Consider the following 15,237-nt stretch of genomic DNA (forward strand, 5'->3'; position numbering starts at 1 on the left):
TTTGGATGGACGATATGGTTTAAAATTGATTTTGCGATATATTATTTCATATAGAATTACTAATAGAACCATTTTAAAACAGGCTACACAGGCTCCTAATTTAGTTGCTGAAATATGCAGTAAAATATTACATCATTTGCAGTATTATTTTCTCAAATAAATTAACCAGATATTAACAGTAAATAAACAAGTACCTAAATGGTTTATACTTGTATAGCGCTTTTCTACCTTCAAGGTACTCAAAGCGCTTTGACACTATTTCCACATTCACACACACATTCACACACTGATGGCGGGAGCTGCCATGCAAGGCGCTAACCAGCAGCCATCAGGAGCAAGGGTGAAGTGTCTTTCCCAAGGACACAACGGACGTGACTAGGATGGTAGAAGGTGGGGGATTGAACCCCAGTAACCAACAACCCTCCGATTGCTGGCACGGCCACTCTATCAACTTCGCCACGCCGTCCCACATAAAAAACAATTGTTTCAACAAAATAATACAATTAGAAATGACACAATATGTTACTGCATATGTCAGCTGCCAAATTAGGAGCTTTTGTAACCCGCTTTGAAATTCTTCTATTATCAATCATATACCAAATGATATATGGTGACATATATTGTTATTAGGATATAGATTTGAGGTCATATCGCCCATACCAAACATTGGTTCGCCGAGTCATTTTGTTTGGCCCACCAAATATATTTATTTTTTATATTCTTCAGATGTGTGTATATGTTTAAAATGTTGTACTACTGTTCTACATCTCGTGGAAGTGTCATGTCATGGGGATGGTGTGCTTTTAACTAAGGGTGTGACGATACGGTCAGCTCACCAAAGGATACTCGATATTGGCTTTAGGAGAACGAGGCGATATTTTGGTGGTAAACATGATTCTTACACATATGTGTACTTCATGTGTATATGAATGTACTTTCCCTTGTGTGCTTAGTTTTACTGTAACTTCATTGTGGATAATATCTCTAAACAACCTTTTTCATCTTTAATTTGAAGGACTGTTTACTTATCTGACAAATTCAAAGGAAACTGCACTTTTTTTAAATGTCGCCTATCATTCACAATCCTTATGTAAGACATATGTTTTTCATTTTTATGAATTCTAATTAGTAAATAAACGTGAGCAAAAATCAGCTAATATTGGAGTCAATGGGAGCTCCTCTATTAGACCCACAAAGTCCTCCAAATAACCATCCAAAAACTGCCAACAATACTCCATTTACATTTTGTGACCTGAATAATAACCAAGTATTAGCGATATTGTTATTATACTTTTAGCGGCGCATTGATCACAGAAATAACTAGTTTATGCTGCTATATTGACATACTGAGCTGCTTTCTCGCCTCTAAAATGGTGAAAGCTAATTCTAGATTATAAATCATGCCTCTCATTTATATGGTGAAGGTTGTGGACATAAACCGAGAACTTGGTCAACTTTGACATCCAACTTAGACCTGGAGATGGCAAGAAAGACACGAAAATACGCTCTTTTGCACCCACCCTTTTTTAACCCTTTGTGAGGATTAATTCTTCATCTAAACGGGAAGATATGAACATCTCATCAGTCGGCATCCCAGTGAGAGCAGACATTGTATGCTTAAAATGAGCAAGATATGTAAATATGACATGTTATTAAGAATGTTACTACATTACATATATACTTACAGTGTGTATTTAAAATGTTGAAGGTTTTAGGATGTTATTTAGAGCACTTTATAGGCAGAATAGAGCGGCTACCAATGACTCAATTGTTAGCTAACTTTTGCTAAGGTTTATTTTCTATTGAGGATGCATTAACCATCGACCTGCTCAGTGGCCTTGTGGTTAGAGTGTCTGCCCTGACACTGGAAAGTCGTGAGTTCAAACCCTGGCCGAGTCATACCAAAGACTATAAAAACGGGACCCATTGCCTCCTTGCTTGGCACTCAGCATCAAGGGTTGGTGGTTAAATCCCCAAATGATTCCCAAGCGCGGCCTCCGATGCCCTCACCTCCCAGGGGGTGAACTTGGGGATGGGTCAAATGCAGAGGATCATTTCACCACACCTAGTGTGGGACTACCGTTGGGACCTGAACTTTAACTTACAAAGGGACTGTGAATGATTCCAAAAAGTGCAGTTCCCCTTGAAATGAGAAAACAGAACAAAAACATATCATGTGAAGTGAATTATATTTATATAGCGCTTTTCTCTAGTGACTCAAAGCGCTTTACATAGTGAAACCCAATACCTAAGTTACATTTAAACCAATGTTAACTGGGAGCAGGTCAGTAAAATGTCTTGCCCAAGGACACAACAGCTACGATGGCAGAAGCTGGGATCGAACCTGGAACCCTCAAGTTGCTGGCACGGCCACCCTACCAACCGAGCTATACCGCCCCAAGTAACAAGAACAAAATACATTAATAATAAAATGCCTCATAGCAAATGTGATGAATTTATCTTATTACTGTCCTTTTTCGGGCTTTCCCTTTTAAAGGGCAAAGTCCTCGCAGGGTCTTTTGTCCTAATGACTGTCTGGTTAAAGTGAAGAGACTATAATTTAGGAAAACTATTTATTTACAAATGGACTAGAATATGTCACTCATTTTTAAAAGTAGCTAAAGTTGGGATATAATTAAGATAATGAAGGATGACGTGATTAAGAAATGTTTAATATAGATTAGAATAGGCCGTGCAACTAATCATATGTCCTGAGTTCCAGTTGAAACTGGGTGCAAGTTCATGCCCACGCACATACACTCTTATCGCCCACATTCTTGCCACGGTTTACGTGGCTTCTTGGCCCAGGTCTGAAGGACAACACCAGATATGAAGTCAGAGTCCAGGGAGAAAAAAGCAGCAGTCAGTGTCGCACAGAAGGAACCTTCCTGGTGTTACCTGACGGCACGACCACCAAGCTGCGACACCACTACAAAGGCTCCTCCATGCTCGTGCTCGTACCACAGCCTGAAGTACCAGCAATGGCCAACATCTACTGGGTACGCCTCCTCCCGGGAAGGAGTGAAGGACAAGGACTGCTCCAACTGTTCTATCAGTGAAAGCCCTGGCTGACTGAGCTACGTCCGTATGTACCGCCACCTGTTATGATCACCAGTCAGACGACTCATACCAGGAGGCCTTTGACTTCTATATATGTTGGAACTTAGGGTGTGGCTGATCATGTTGACCTTTCATTGCAACAACTAGCATGGTATAAGATGGACACCATTGCTGTCCCACATTGTTCCCTTGCTCTCTGTCCCGCCTATCAAGCCAAAGACTTAGGTCCAATGACGAAACAGGGCGTAGCTGCCGCTGATTGGACCGACACGCAAATACCACATTTTCAACACTCCAAGTTGTCGGTTAAAAACATAGCTATGAGCTGCACTTTGGACACACCTGCTGTAGGAGCTAGCAGCTACACAACAGCTAAGCTAAAACAGCACATTGAAGCATATCAAATAATTATAGTTGCTTAATACGTACACAAAGTCTCCAAAATAGAAGTCGGATAGAAAGTATCCAGAACCAAAGGTGTCCACATCGTTCAACTTTCTACGCCATGAGCTTGACTAATGAATTATTGTGGCCACTAGGTGTTGTGAAAGATCAAATCGAACAATTGCAAAAGCATCCGTCATAAGGTTAGTGTTTTTCTTATATGTGTGTCAAAATGTATAAGCATCCTCATCCTTCCCGGTAAGGTCTATTCAGGTGTACTGGAGAGGAGTTTACACCGGATAGTCGAACCTCTGATTCAGGAGGAACAGTGTGGTTTTCGTCCTGGTGGTGGAACTGTGGACCAGGTCTATACTCTGGGCAGGGTCCTTAGGGTGCATGGGAGGTAACCCAACCAGTCTCCATGTGCTTTGTGGACTTGGAGAAGGCATTCGACCGTGTCCCTCGGGAAGTCCTGTGGGGAGTGCTCAGAGAGTATGGGGTATCGGACTGTCTGATTGTGGTGGTCCGCTCCCTGTACGATCAGTGTCAGAGCTTGGTCCGCATTGCCGGCAGTAAGTCGGACCCGTTTCCAGTGAGGGTTGGACTCCGCCAAGGCACCGATTCTGTTCATAACTTTTATGGACAAAATTACTAGGTGCAGTCAAGGCATTGAGGGGATCTGGTTTGGTGGCTGCAGGATTAGGTCTCTGCTTTTTGCAGATGATGTGGTCCTGATGGCTTCATCTGGCCAGGATCTTCAGCTCTCACTGGATCGGTTCGCAGCCGAGTGTGAAGCGACTGGAATGAGAATTAGCACCTCCAAGTCCGAGTCCAAGGTTCTCGCCCGGAAAAGGGTGGAGTGCCATCTCCGGGTTGGGGAGGAGACCCTGCCCCAAGTGGAGGAGTTCAAGTACCTCGGAGTCTTGTTCACGAGTGAGGGAAGAGTGGATCGTGAGATCGACAGGCGGATCGGTGCGGCGTCTTCAGTAATGCGGACGCTGTATCGATCCGTTGTGGTGAAGAAGGAGCTGAGCCGGAAAGCAAAGCTCTCAATTTACCGGTCGATCTACGTTCCCATCCTCACCTATGGTCATGAACTTTGGGTCATGACCGAAAGGACAAAATCACGGGTACAAGCGGCCCAAATGAGTTTCCTCCGCCGGGTGGCGGGGCTCTCTCTTAGAGATAGGGTGAGAAGCTCTGTCATCCGGGAGGAGCTCAAAGTAAAGCCGCTGCTCCTCCACATCGAGAAGAGCCAGATGAGGTGGTTCGGGCATTTGGTCAGGATGCCACCCGAACGCCTCCCTAGGGAGGTGTTATGGGCACGTACGACCGGTAGGAGGCCACGGGGAAGACCCAGGACACGTTGGGTAGAATTTGTCTCCCGGCTGGCCTGGGAACGCCTCGCGATGCACTGGGAAGAGCTGGACGAAGCGGCTGGGGAGAGGAAAGTCTGGGCTTCCCTGCTTAGGCTGCTGCCCCCGCGACCCGACCTCGGATAAGCAGAAGAAGATGGATGGATGGATGTGTAACACAACTTGATGTTTCTTGAATGTTGATGTTATCGCTCCTTCTCCTCTTTTGTTGGACAAAGTTCCTCCTCATACTCTGCTATCGTTTTTTTTTTCTAACATCACAAATATTTCTTCAACGGCAGCAGTTAGTCGCTGATTCACCAACACTCACATCATTTGTACTGTAGACATGTTCACACAATAATAACACTTTACACTTACATTGGATCTCTGCTTAATGTAGACATGTTCACACAATAATACCACTTTACACTTACATTGGATCTCTGCTTAATGTAGACATGTTCACACAATAATAACACTTTACACTTACATTGGATCTCTGCTTAATGTAGACATGTTCACACAATAATAACACTTTACACTTACATTGGATCTCTGCTTAATGTAGACATGTTCACACAATAATAACACTTTACACTTACATTGGATCTCTGCTTAATGTAGACATGTTCACACAATAATAACACTTTACACTTACATTAGATCTCTGCTTAATGTAGACATGTTCACACAATAAAAACACTTTACACTTACATTGGATCTCTACTTAATGTAGACATGTTCACACAATAATAACACTTTACACTTACATTGGATCTCTGCTTTGATGTGTCGATCACTTCCGCCTCTCTTTGTTAGCAGCTAACAAGCTAAGCTAAGCAGCAGGCTAGGCTAGCAGGTCAAAGTGCACTCAGACTAATGTATCCGCATACAAACAATGAATAAGGACGTTTACTCTGTTAAACGACATACATGTGCACATGGACGTTGTAATTAAGACCAAGAAACCATAATAACCAAAACAAGGTATTCTCCGTCAGACGCCAGCTTGTTTTGTTCTTCCTCCTGTGTGACGTCATCGAGGTGTTCTCAACCGCGGAACAAATGTTGTCCAAACACGTGTTTCACTGGGACAATAGTGAGTGGTGCACACTTCCTTCGCCCAGCCACAGAACAATAGAAAGTGCCATTTAAGAGTTGCTGGTGTAACAATAAGAAGAATATATTCCACTCCCCTCTTGTACATGCGGCTTATGAGGTAAAATACATTATATATGTTTATATTATTGATCTTATTTACCTGATATGTTGTTCGAAGCTAACGTGCTAGCGTTAGCCCGCTAGCAGGCCTTTGTAGCAAATGCGAGCGTCTGAGGAGTGTATTTTATATGTTCTCTATGACAATTATATTGACTTATTTTATACTTTAACTGTTTTGTCGCTGTATAGTACAGTCACGCTTAACATCATTAAATAGTTGTTACTAGAAAGGAACAAACGTCTCGTAATTTAAGTCTGGAATAAGTCACATGGTATAATAATAATAATAAAACATTATATTTGGTATAGCACTTTTCAGTGTACTCAAAGACGCTTTACAGGATAAACATTCAAATCATTATTATTATGACAGTGTAATATAATGTATTACACATACATTGCAGTAGTCTACTTTGTGTTGGTGCTAACTTTATTAGCAATAAATACAAATTATGTTGTTTGCACGCACTTCTATTACCTTGATGACATCCACCCATCCATTTTCCTACCGCTTGTTTTTTTTTGGGATTGGGGGGGGGGGGGGGGGGGGGGGGGGGGGGGGGGGGGGGGGGGGGCTGGAGCCTATCTCAGCTGCATTCGGGCGGACATATGAAAATTCAATCAACTGATGCTTGTTATTACGAATACACTATTTGCACAATTGTAAATGATTATATATATATTATATATGTAAGTAAATATTTAATGAAATAAATGTTAAATAATAAAAATGGCTTTAATATACTGTACACAAATTGAACATGCATCAATATTTTGTTTGTAATCGAATCATGAGGTACCCAAATAGTCTCAAAAAAATATATATATTTATATACACTATCTTTCAAAAAGTATTTGGCCACCTGCCTTTACTCACATAAGAACTTGAAGTGCCATCCCATGGAATTGTCCAACATGTTTTGGTATCCTGGAGCATTCAAAGTTCCTCTCACTGGAACTAAGGGGCCAAGCCCAACTCCTGAAAAACCAACCCCACACCATAATTCCTCCTCCACCAAATTCCACACTCGGCACAATGCAGTACGAAATATAGCGTTCTCCTGGCAACCTCCAAACCCAGACTGGTCCATCAGGTTGCCAGATGGAAAAGCGTGACTCATCAGTCCAGGCGTCTCCACTGTTCTAGAGTCCAGTGGTGACATGCTTTACACCACTGCATCCCACTCTTTGCATTGTACTTAGTGATGTATGGCTTAGATGCAGCTGATCGGCCATGGAAAGCCATTCCATGAAGCTCTCTGCGTTCTGTACGTGGGCTAATTGGAAGGTCACATGAAGTTTGGAGCTCTGTAGCAACTGACTGTTCAGAGAGTCTTTGCACTATGCTGACCTCTCTATCAGTTTACGTGGCCCACCACTTGGTGGCTGACTTGCTGTTGTTCCCAAACTCTTCACTTTTCTTATAATAAAGCCGACAGTTGACTTTGGAATATTTAGGAGCGAGGAAATTTCACGACTGGATTTGTTGCACAGGTGGCATCCTATGACAGTTCCACACTGGAAATCACTGAGAGCGGCCCATTCTTTCACAAAATGTTTGTAGAAACAGTCTCCATGCCTAAGTGCTTGGTTTTATAAGTGATTAGGACACTTGATTGTCATCATTTGGATGAATGGCCAAATACTTTTGGCAATATAGTGTATATATATTCTCACGCCAGCACATTTCTTAAGGTGTGAGTGAGGTTCAACCAACATACTATCGCACGGCCACACTCGCTGGCACTTGTTATACGTGCTTCGCTGCACTTCTGTTGTTTTTTTTGTTGGGTTTAAGAATGTTGCTTTCGCAGAAGGAAGAACGAGGAGAGGATATTGCGCGTAAAAGTAAAGCCAACCGATCACAGCTCTGCAGTCCTGGTCACCGTTGACGTGAGGTCGGACTATTTTGGAGGTGCACGTGACACGTCAAGGTTGGCTGGTAGGTTGGTAGTGGGAGGAGCGAGTTGGCGTCACTCGATGCTGCAGCACAATGAAACTTTTATACGTGCAGACTGACTTAATGCAGTCATGACGGTATTAAAATCCCAGCAGGAGGTTTTCTATAAGTTGTTACTTTTTATCAATAATTTATTTAAATGCAGAAAACAAGATCAATTACACAATTCATAATAATCAATAACTGATGATTATTCCATGTGTAGAAGAACATCACCACAAAGTGGTGTCTGTCCACTTGGAGAATATTATATTTGATAGACTAAAAAATATTTGACACATCTGAGCTGAAGTTTGTTTGTGTTGTCTTGCGGACGTCCAACAGATGAACGCTCGTCAAGAAGAACGTCCCCTTCAGCAGCAGGAGGATGCACAGCCCCCCCACATTAAAGAAGAAGAGGAGGATCTCTGGGTTACTCAGGAGGAAGAGTTTCTTCCAGGGCAGGAGGAGACTGATCTCAGCAAGTTTCCACTGACAGTTGTCTCTGTGAAGACTGAAGAGCATGAAGACAAAGCACCTGAGTCCTCACAGCTTCATCACAGTCCAAGTAAGCACATATCATTTTATTCTCAGGGCATTCAATCCATCACAACTGGACTGTTCACTTTGTCTTAGAAGACTCATCCAAGTAGGCTTCATCACTTCATGCTCATACACTTCAAGTCTTAAATCTAATCATTGGAATTTAGAGGGGAACTGCACTTTTTTGGGCATTGTTTTCTATCGTTCACAATCATTATAAAAGACATGAGGGTGGATATATAAAAATAAATAAATTACATTCTAACTAGGGCTGGGCGATATGGCCTTTTATTAATATGTGGATATGTTTAGGCCATGTCACGATACACCATGTATATGTGGATATGTTTAGAACACGTCACGATACACCATATATTTGTGGATATGTTTAGTCCATGTCACGATACACCATATATATGTGGATATGTTTAGGCCATGTCACGATACACCATATATATGTGGATATGTTTAGGCCATGTCACGATACACCATATATATGTGGATATGTTTAGTCCATGTCACGATACACCATATATATGTGGATATGTTTAGAACACGTCACGATACACCATTTATATGTGGATATGTTTAGGCCATGTCACCATACACCATATATATGTGGATATGTTTAGGCCATGTCACGATACACCATATATATGTGGATATGTTTAGGCCATGTCACCATACACCATATATATGTGGATATGTTTAGTCCATGTCACGATACACCATATATATGTGGATATGTTTAGGCCATGTCACCATACACCATATATATGTGGATATGTTTAGAACACGTCACGATACACCATATATTTGTGGATATGTTTAGGCCATGTCACGATACACCATATATATGTGGATATGTTTAGGCCATGTCACGATACACCATATATATGTGGATATGTTTAGGCCATGTCACGATACACCATATATATGTGGATATGTTTAGTCCATGTCACGATACACCATGCATATGTGGATATGTTTAGAACACGTCACGATACACCATATATATGTGGATATGTTTGCCTTAGCCTTGAATGAACACTTGATGCATATAATCACAGCAGTATGATGATTCTTTGTGTCTACTTTAAAACATTATTCTTCATACTGCATTAATATATGCTACTTTTAAACTTTCATGCAGAGAGGGAAACCACAACTAAGTCAATTTAGCAAAAGTGTATTTATTAAACAGTTATTAAGCAGTGGCACAAACATTCATGTCATTTCCAAACAGAAAGTGCAAGATTGTCAGAGACATTTTAAAACAAGCTATTAGTGCACTTTTGTGCATGATGTCACTAAGATGACATATCAAAACAACACTAAATTAAAGTGCACTTTTTGTACCGAACGCCACTACAGTAGTTAAAAACAAATAAAATGCACTTTTGTGCATGATGTCACACAAGATATTTCAATAAGTGTCAAATAAAAATGAGCTGCATAATAGGAAATCAAATAGTGTATGTCCTTCACTATGTGGTAGGTTTCTGCGGACGTTATCTCCTTCTGTTGTTGACTATTTGTTTCATACGGTGTTGATGTGGAAATGGTTGCTTAGATATTTTGTGGGTGTGGCACCGGCCGAGATGTTGACATGCAGAGTTTCAAGCACTCTTCATTCTCTAGCGGGTGACTTTTCAAATGATGCTACATTAGCAGTGCTGCTACTTTTTGTAGCAACGCTTTTGCCGCATACTTGTTCACCATCTACCCGCTTGAAGCCAAACCACTGCCAGACGATGGACCCCCTGCTGTTTTTCTTGGGAATTAATTCTTCCTTCATTTGTTACTAGATTGGCACCTTCTTTCTCTCGTATTACCACTAGCACCACAGCTAACGTTACCATGCCGCTACCTGTCTGCTCCGTGAGAGCATATGACGTTGCACACGTGACAGTATGTGACGTATGTAAGAAGGTGCGCTTGTTTTATGTCTCTGTGAGAAGGAGAGACAAGAAAGAGTGAGAAGAGCCTGTAGTGTAATGCCTGCAGCTAAAAGCAACTGTGTGAGAACGTATACTCCAATATCACCATATAGTCATTTTCTATATCGCACAGAGACAAACCCACAATATATCCAGTATATTCCATACATCACCCAGCCCTAATTCTAACTCATAAATGTAAATAAAAGTCCACTTGCAATGGAGCCAATGGGAGGTCCTCTATAACCATCCAAAATACACCAACAATACTCCATTTGCATTTTGTGGCTTAAATGTCCACCAAGTGTTAGTTGAGTTGAGTTGACTTTGAGTTTATTTGGAACATGCAAGCATACAACATGATACATCACACATGCATGCATACAACATGATACATCACACATGCATGCATACAACATGATACATCACAATGCATGCATACAACATGATACATCACACATGCATGCATACAACATGATACATCACAATGCATGCATACAACATGATACATCACACATGCAAGCATACAACATGATACATCACACATGCATGCATACAACATGATACATCACACATGCATGCATACAACACGATGCATCACACATGCATGCATACAACATGATGCATCACACATGCATGCATACAACATGATACATCACACATGCATGTATACAACATGATGCATCACACATGCATGCATACAACATGATACATCACACATGCAAGCATACAACATGATACATCACACATGCATGTATACAACATGATACATCACACATGCATGCATACAACATGATACATCACACATGCATGCATACAACATGATACATCACACATGCATGCATACAACATGATACATCACACATGCATGCATACAACATGATACATCACACATGCATGCATACAACATGATACATCACACATGCATGCATACAAACATGACACATCACACATGCATGCATACAACATGAAACATCACACATGCATGCATACAACATGATGCATCACACATGCATGCATACAACATGATGCATCACACATGCATGCATACAACATGATACATCACACATGCATGTATACAACATGATACATAACAATTTCCAGTTTGTCTTTTCAACATGTTGGAAAAGGAGTAGGAAGAAGCAGAGCTTATTTAATCCTACCACTTTTCTTTTACATAACAGTTGCTAACACTTTTGTTCACTTCCTGTTCTCAATGTATTCACAATATACTCCATAAGTAATCACAATAAAAATAAATAAACAATAATGAGTGAAGTAAGTTATATTTCATATGGTGAGATGAGTAAGATGATGTAGAAAATGAATGATGGATGAAATAAATTGAGAATGTGTATCTTCTTCTTTGTACTTTGTAAACACTTTAAGTGTGAAGAGTTTCTTGAAGTGGATCATATTAGTACATTGTTTGATTGCTTTGCTTCATCCATTCCATCATTTAATTCCACATACTGATATACTGAAGGTCTTAAGTGTTGTACGTGCATACAAATGTTTTAAATGACATGTTTCTCTAAGATTATATTTCTCCTCTTTTGTTGAGAAGAATTGTTGTACATTCTTGGCTAGCAGGTTATAGTTTGCTTTGTGTATCATTTTATCTGTTTGCTAATTCACTATGTGGTGGAATTTCAGTATTTTTGATTCAATGATTAAAGGGATTGTATGTTGTCTATATCCAACATGATGTATTATTATAACTGATCTTTTTTGTAACACAGTTAATGAATGAAGTGTACTTTTGTAGTTATTTCCCATATTTCTACACAATAAGTCAGATATGTAACACTAGTGAGCAGTAGAGAATATGAAGTCATTTTTGGTCTACAACATGTTTTGCTTTATTCATTATTGACGTGTTTCTTGCTACTTTATGTTGTATATTTTTTACATGAGATTTCCAGTTCAATTTATCATCAATTATTATACCTAGACATTTGGTTTCATTTACTCTTTCAATTTCTATTCCGTCTATTTGTATTGGTGTCTGACTTTCTCTTCTACTGTTACCAAATAGCATTATTTTACTTTTACTGAGATTCAAAGATTGTCAAAGCATATTTTTAATGTGTTCATTTCTTCTGTTATTATTTGTATTATCTTCTGTGTGTTCTCTCCTGAACAGAAAGCAGTTGTGTCGTCTGCAAATAAAACTAACTTTAAGTCCTTTGTAACTTTACAAATGTGGTTTATATAAAGATGAAACAATCTTGGTCCCAGTATTGATCCCTGGGGTACACCACAAGATATATCTAGCCGTGTTGACATATTTTCACCCATCTTCACATATTGTTTCCTGTTGGTTAAATAGCTTCTTACCCAGTTCAAGACCAAACCTCTGATGCCATATCCTTTTAGTTCTGTTATAAAAATATCATGATTAATTGTGTCAAATGCTTTAGTTAAGTCCATGAATACTGCGGCCGCACATTCTTTACCATCTATTGCATTGCTCATTTCCTCTGTTATTTGGATCAATGCTATCCATGTTGACATATTTGCTGTGAATTCTGGTGTGTAGTTAGTATACTGGTGTATGTCTCCATTCTTAGAAATTGGTACGACTTTTGCAATTTTCATTTTGTCAGGGAATTTGCCGGTTAGAAATGATACGTTGCTGATATATGTCAGAGGTTCTGAAATGTCTTCTATAACCTTTTTTATGGTTACCATATCTATTCCATGACAGTCGGTTGAGGTCTTGGATTTACAATGTTTTACAATTTTGGATCTCCTCTCTGAGCTGCCACCTTAACGTGGTAGAGGAGTTTGCGTGTCCCAATGATCCTAGGAGCTATATTGTCCAGGGGCTTCTATGCCCCCTGGTAGGGTCTCCCAAGGCAAACTGGTCCTAGGTGAGGGATCAGACAAAGAGCAGCTCGAAGACCTCTATGAAGAACACAAACAAGGAACCCAGATTTCCCTCGCCCGGACGCGGGTCACCGGGGCCCCCCTCTGGAGCCAGGCCCGTAGGTGGGGCACGATGGCGAGCGCCTGGTGGCCGGGCCTGTCCCCATGGGGCCCGGCCGGGCACAGCCCGAAGAGGCAACGTGAGTCCCCCCTCCAATGGGCTCACCACCCATAGCAGGGGCCATAGAGGTCGGGTGCAGTGTGAGCTGGGCGGCAGCCGAAGGCAGGGCACTTGGCGGTCCGATCCTCGGCTACATAAGCTAGCTCTTGGGACGTGGAACGTCACCTCGCTGGGGGGGAAGGAGCCTGAGCTAGTGCGTGAGGTGGAGAAGTTCCGACTAGATATAGTCGGACTCACTTCGACGCACAGCAAGGGCTCTGGAACCAGTTCTCTTGAGAGGGGCTGGACTCTCTTCCACTCTGGCGTTGCCGGCAGTGAGAGGCGACGGGCTGGGGTGGCAATTCTTGTTGCCCCCCGGCTCAAAGCCTGCACGTTGGAGTTCAACCCGGTGGACGAGAGGGTAGCTTCCCTCCGCCTTCGGGTGGGGGGACGGGTCCTGACTGTTGTTTGCGCTTACGCGCCAAACGGCAGCTCAGATTACCCACCCTTTTTGGATTCACTCGAGGGAGTACTGGAGAGTGCTCCCCCGGGTGATTCCCTCGTTCTACTGGGGGACTTCAACGCTCATGTTGGCAACGACAGTGAAACCTGGAGAGGCGTGATTGGGAAGAATGGCCGCCCGGATCGGAATCCGAGTGGTGTTTTGTTATTGGACTTTTGTGCTCGTCACAGATTGTCAATAACAAACACCATGTTCAAACATAAGGGTGTCCATATGTGCACTTGGCACCAGGACACCCTAGGCCGCAGTTCCATGATTGACTTTGTAGTTGTGTCATCGGATTTGCGGTCTCATGTTTTGGACACTCGGGTGAAGAGAGGGGCGGAGCTTTCTACCGATCACCACCTGGTGGTGAGTTGGCTGCGATGGTGGGGGAGGATGCCGGACAGACCTGGCAGGCCCAAACGCATTGTGAGGGTTTGCTGGGAACGCCTGGCAGAGTCTCCTGTCAGAGAGAGTTTCAATTCCCACCTCCGGAAGAACTTTGAACATGTCACGAGGGAGGCACTAGACATTGAGTCCGAGTGGACGATGTTCCGTGCCTCTATTGTCGAGGCGGCCTATTGGAGCTGTGGCCGCAAGGTGGTTGGTGCCTGTCGTGGCGGTAATCCTAGAACCCGCTGGTGGACACCAGCGGTAAGGGATGCCGTCAAGCTGAAGAAAGAGTCCTATCGGGCTCTTTTGGCTCATAGGACTCCGGAGGCAGCAGACAGGTACCGACAGGCCAAGCGATGTGCGGCTTCGGCGGTCGCAGAGGCAAAAACTCGGACATGGGAGGAGTTCGGGGAAGCCATGGAAAACGACTTCCGGACGGCTTCAAAGCGATTCTGGACCACCATCCGCCGCCTCAGGAAGGGGAAGCAGTGCAATGTTAACACCGTGTATGGTGAGGATGGTGTTCTGCTGACCTCGACTGCGGATGTTGTGGATCGGTGGAGGGAATACTTCGAAGACCTCCTCAATCCTACCAGCACGTCTTCCTATGAGGAAGCAGTGCCTGGGGAATCTGTGGTGGGCTCTCCTATTTCTGGGGCTCAGGTTGCCGAGGTAGTTAAAAAGCTCCTCGGTGGCAAGGCCCCGGGGGTGGATGAGATCCTTAAGGCTCTGGATGTTGTGGGGCTGTCTTGGTTGACAAGACTCTGCAGCATCGCGTGGACATGGGGGGCTGTACCTCTGGATTGGCAGACCGGGGTGGTGGTTCCTCTCTTTAAGAAGGGGAACCGGAGGGTGTGTTCTAA

At 42.6% G+C, this 15,237-nt stretch overlaps 2 protein-coding genes across 3 annotated transcripts in view; one reads left to right on the plus strand and one right to left on the minus strand.

The window, feature by feature from the left end:
* The window catches only part of LOC133570515 (uncharacterized), a 905,074-nt gene that overhangs the window by 727,003 nt on the left and 162,834 nt on the right, over nucleotides 1-15,237 (plus strand). The window lies entirely within an intron of this gene.
* Nucleotides 1-15,237, minus strand: part of LOC133570532 (uncharacterized) — a 508,763-nt gene that overhangs the window by 282,290 nt on the left and 211,236 nt on the right. The gene's annotated exons all lie outside the window — the stretch shown is intronic.

This window comes from Nerophis lumbriciformis, linkage group LG28 (assembly GCF_033978685.3).
Source record: "Nerophis lumbriciformis linkage group LG28, RoL_Nlum_v2.1, whole genome shotgun sequence".
NCBI classification, from domain to species: domain Eukaryota; kingdom Metazoa; phylum Chordata; class Actinopteri; order Syngnathiformes; family Syngnathidae; genus Nerophis; species Nerophis lumbriciformis.